The following is a 5,909-nucleotide window of genomic DNA, read 5'->3' on the forward strand; positions in this document are numbered from 1 at the left end:
GCTGACCTTGCTAGGCCTAACGTTGACCTTTACCTGAGATCTTGACCTCTGACCTACTGTTGTAAAAATAATTGATTAACTTTTTGCCAAATTCTCAACTTCGAACAATGTCAAGCTAAAACCAGACAAAGACTTTTGTAGTTAAACTGTGTACACCCCCCCCACACACACACACCCGCCCCGCCACCCACCCCTCACACACACACACACCGCTCAAATCATAACATTGGCGCGGGTGTATCCGCTGTCACAAACCAGCGTTCTGGCCATTGTGTTTAGTCAACACCATAAATTGATTCAGTGGCCAGCCTGATTATACAAGTGTGTGTGTGTGTGTGTGTGTGTGTGTGTGTGTGTGTGTGTGTGTGTGTGTGTGTGTGTGTGTGTGTGTGTGTGGTGAGTTCGAGTCATTCGATGTTTATTGCATGCCGCCACTGACTTCGTGGACTAAATATAAATCATATACTATTTACAGTGAACTGTCCATTTTTCCTCTGCTTGACACCTCACTCTGACCTCGACAAAAAGATACCTTATACTTTTTCTTACTTTAGTACTGATTCTTATTCCATATTCACATTAACTTCTTTCTGATTTTACAAACGTCAGACGAAATCCTGCTGAAAATACCTCCCTAAAGATATTCTGAATCTAACCTGGCATTGTAAAAATATGTGGCTGTCTTGCGTTACGTAAGATCAATTTATGACGTCAATGATTTGCTGGTTGGGAATCCGTCCACTGTCACCTTCATCATCCTCAGACGATCCGCCTCATCTCAAAGTCGGCCACCGATTAATAGATTCTCTGCCTACCTCTCACTCCATCTCTGTCAGTCTTCAACTGCTTACCACACTCCATCTTTGTTCTTTTCCCCGGCACTTTTATCACATTCAAACGATCCCGCTTACTCTCAAATTCGGTCACCGATCAAGCTTCTTCTATGTCCATCTCTGTCAGACCCCACCTGGTTCTCTGCCTACCATTTACCACACCCCATTTTTTTGCTGTTCCCCGCCACTTGTATCACACTCAGACGATCCCGTCTTATTTCCAAGTCGGATAACAATCAGGGCGCAAGTGATGGTGAAGAGTGAGGGTGCAGTGACAGCTGTTGTATCAATGATTTTTTGAGGAAGATTTTGGCATACACTGTACTTGAAAACTATATAACATCTATCTATCAATTGCCAGACGCCTTAATCTCATACGGGGTGGCCACAAACAAATCGCCTCCACGTCGCCCTGTCCCTCGCCATTTCACTGCCCTGCTCCCAATTCACAACCCCCTCTCTCATATACCTTTCCACTCCATCCCTCCATCTCATCCTTGGCCTCCCCGTCCATCTCTCCCCCTCCACCTCACTCACATACACTCTCCTCGTCAGTCTCTCACTCTCCATCCTCTCCACATGGCCAAACCACCTCATTGTGTTTCTCCTATAACGCTTCCTGTAACATCCACATCCACACCACAACGCTCCTTCACATCCTCATTTGTCAGTCTGTCTCTCCATGTGACTCCACATGCTCCCCTCAAATAATTCATTTCCACTGCTCTCACTCTTGACTTGTGTCCCTCCAGCAACGTCCAAGCTTCACTTCCATACGTTAGAGTTGGTATCACAATACTATCATGTAGTAACTTTTTCACTTCCATGCCCACTTCTCTGTTTCTTATCACAGCTTTCAAGGAACCAGCAACCTTTCTTCCTTGTTGTACTCTTTCAAGCACTTCACCCTCCAAACTTCCATCTTTACTCATCACACTACCCAAGTACTTAAACGTACTCACAGTTTCCATTTCCTCATCATCCAACCGCAGTGTACGTTCACTAGTCTCACCTCTCTCAAAGACCATAACTTTACTCTTCCTTACATTCACCTTCAGATTCCGTTTCTTACACACTCTCCCAAACTCATCCACCAAGCCTTGAAGCTCCTCTTCGTCTTCACTTAACAATACAGTATTATCTGCAAACGACAGCACAGGGAGTTTCCAAGCACTGCCCTCTCTCATTAGGGCCACTCCAACTATATATCATGCTATTAACAAATTAACTGAGGTTTACTGGGCAAGTGTGGGGAACTGGGGTATACTAGGAAAGTATGGGCAACCGGGGTGTATTGGGCAAGTATGGACAAGTGGCCAAAATTGGTCAAGTATGCATAGGGCTGTGTGGTGTGACTAGGTAGACTGGGAAGCTCCTGAGTCAGAGAGGAAACAGGGTCTCAGTACTCTTTCCACTTCCCGCACACTAACTGGGGATTTTTTTTTTTTTTTTTTAATGCAAAAAAGAAGGAACCAAAGGCCAGGAGCCCGCAGACCGTTCCTTCCAAGAAAAAACAAAAACAATACACGAGACCTTTTCTTTTTTTTCCCCTACACCTTCTGTAGTATTACTGTACCATCAACATCCACACCCGCATCCACACCGGATAACACATTATAAGTGAGCAAACCTCTTGGTACCCAGGTCTTATAAATCTCCCATCAACTGTGTCTCATACCTCACGATTTGCTTTGGTAGGAAGAGCAAGACACATAAGAATTTTCTGCCCATTTCTCCTTTCGTCATTTCTGCAATAATAAGTTTTGCCAAGGAGTTATCTTAAGTTTGTTTGTGAATCTATTTCGTGATTTTCCTATGCATGTCCTCTCAATGCCATCCACCCTCACTTACCTCGATACTTCACCACCACCTCCCAACCTCCTACTAAACCTCACCTACCGTGCACTTCCCAGCACCAGACCCCAACCGTCTCCTGTCCTGTACTTCAACCCCGACATCACACCTCGGCCACCTCCTCTCCATCACTCACCCAGACCCCCCCAAACACCACACTCCAACCCACAGTGTATAGACTCAAACAGTGTGCTCATCTCTGGACCAAAATAAGGTCGGTTTCGCGCAGGTCATCTATGATTGGTGGCCTTGACCCGTGATGTCAGCTGGGTCGCTGGCTCGCTCACAGGAGCAGGACAACAGTGTGTTTTTATCCAGCCATTTGTGACGCGTAGCCTGCTTTATTTTATACATTTCATCAACTTCAAAAACTTTTCACGATGTGCAGTGTGTTTGGGTGTTCAGGGAAGACATCTGATGGCAAGTTTCTGAGACGCTTTCGCATGCCAAATGATAAAATCAACAGGCAAAAGTGGATACATTTGTGTGGACGGAAGGACAAGGTTTCTCCCACTGGCCGTGTCTGTGAAAGGCATTTCAGCTCGCAACAGTATGCAAAAGATCTGCAAAGCAAGTTGCTTGGGGACACCACCACCAATCAGAAAAAGACTGCTAAAGTCTGGAGTAGTCCCTGATCAAAATCTGCCTAATAAACAAGGTATGCAGTGAGTGAATAGTTTTATGGTGAAAAATAACTGACTACAGTAAGATTAATAATTCTTAGGGGATTTATGTTCAAGTATGAGCATCAAATGTTCATGTAAGATGCTTAAAGGATTTTCTTGTCCCTACGCAATGCATTATCATCAAGAACCCAAGGGGTGTGTGTAACAAGCTAAATAAATGAATGTGGACCCAGTCATGACAAACGTACCTCTAGGGCTTTATCAGTGCACCATAACTATATTTTCATTTAACATACAATTATTTATACAATTTCCATGATGAAATGGTGATAGGTTCATTGTAATATGAGTAAGTGGTTAGGTATAACGAAACAGTTTGTGAATGCAACGAAATATTAATGCTACAGACCTATATATTTAACAATAATTCTTGTAATAACTTTAAATTAATTGACACCCGTGTAAATACCGACGGAAAAAAAAGGAATGTTAGAAAATTAGAGAGAGAGAGAGAGAGAGTATTCCCCTGAGACAAGCATGGTAAATACCCGCAGGTAAAACAGATGCAGCCTCTCTCTCTCTCTCTCTCTCTCTCTCTCTCTCTCTCTCTCTCTCTCTCTCTCTCTCTCTCTCTCTCTCTCGCATGCAAGCAAACATAGCTTTACACACACACACACACACACACACACACACACACACACACACACACACACACACACAAGATATGGAGACAGGACAACACGAGCTAAGCTCAATACCTGTATACTACAAATTGCTAAATACATACCGTACACACACACACACACACATATATATATATATATATATATATATATATATATATATATATATATATATATATATATATATATATATATATATATATATATATATATATATATATATATATAGCTAGAACTATAAGAGAGTGGGAGGAGGCGGAATGTCACCTGAGACCGTGAGACAGAATCAGTTTCCAAGTGACGTAGACACTAAGAAAAGTAGGAGGAGCCATATTCTGGGGGCGGAGGAAGCTGCGTATGAGCACACTGTTTGAGTCTCTACACTGTGCTCCAACCATCTCCGACCCCTCACCCACCTTACCCTCCCCCCCAACACCACACCACCTCCCCCTCTCATCTCCTCTCCCCCAACCCCAATACCACACCTCAACTACCTAGAGCCTCTCACTCACCTTATCGTCCCCCTAACACCACATCCCAACCATCGTTTCCCCTAAACTCACCCAAGCCCCTCAACAACCCTACGTCCCCACCACCGAATAAACTGACCACCACAGGCAGCTAATCAAAGGGTCAAGTTCAAGCAGCATCATGTGTAGTCGTAGTAATGTAGCGAGATGGACGGAGGTGAGAAACCTGGCTGCATCTTAGTACAGGTATATGTATTGTGACTTGCCGTAGTGCGACTGCCCTTACTAAAACAGTAATTAGCTGTGAGAGTTCACAGCTTTACAATTTTTACTAAGGTCTCACTTATATTTCATGCATTTTCACTTATTCTTTTGTTCTTTTGCCTCTTTATCTTGTCAATATTCGTTACTACGGAGCTGATCGATAACAACAAGATACTTCTTGACACTGAAGTGTATAAACTGTTAAGTCCCTCAGATAACAGCTTCACAAGTAGCCTCTCGTCGGCAGTGTCCTCCTCTATGATATCATCTCTCCCCAAAGCGTTCGGGACCACTAAGCTGTGAGAGAAGGGGAATTAAACTTGTGGTTAATGACAGCTTCACGGATGTTGGACAGAAACCCAGTCTTTACTCTCAACGATTTTTCCTAGCATGTTACACTTCTAACATGACCTGTTGGCTTCGGATGGCATAGAATACTGTAGCCACCCATCACCAAAACAAACAGCACCCTCACTACAGCTGCAGATGGGGTGAGGCCGGGGTGGCAGGAGGGTCCAGCTGTCTCTTGGGGCGTAGCAGTGTCCACTAACGCCTACACGAATTGTAAGTTATTACAGGACCAATAATCCTTATTCCCTTCCCTATTACCCTTCTTTCGGAATGATTATTTTTTTTTTTTTTCTGGGGGGGGGGAGGGGGGCACCTCCTGATGCTAGACTTACTCTCAGGACAGCTGGCTATAGCGATGGCGGAGCTGGCCAGGACAGGGTGTGTTTAGCGAAACATTAGCGGGATATCGCTCACCAAATACTGGGGTTGGGAGGACGGGCTGCAGGAAGGGCTGAGGTACAGAGTTATGGTCGCGTTACCTTCTAGACTGCCGCTAAATCACATACTAAACCCTCCATTTATCTCTTTATCTACATCTTGTCAGACGCCTTAAGTAACGTTATGCCATCATTACGACTCAAACCATCCATTATACACACATTAAACTGTTAACTTATCTCTGTCTATCTCCTGCCAGACGTCCAATTCAAAGACTTCATCCAAGGTGGCCACTACAAAAACTCTTTCATGCCTATCTGACACAACTCATCGCCACTCCCTCCCATCAATGAAAGCCGTCCTCCTCCATGAACTCCTTAAAAAGATGGATATTCTTTACCACACGGGTAGCCATGTTTTAGTGAACGGTGAACCCAACACCACATTAAG

The sequence above is a fragment of the Coenobita brevimanus genome, chromosome 115 (assembly GCF_032717465.1).
Source record: "Coenobita brevimanus isolate Jiangsu-jjx chromosome 115, ASM3271746v2, whole genome shotgun sequence".
NCBI lineage: Eukaryota > Metazoa > Arthropoda > Malacostraca > Decapoda > Coenobitidae > Coenobita > Coenobita brevimanus.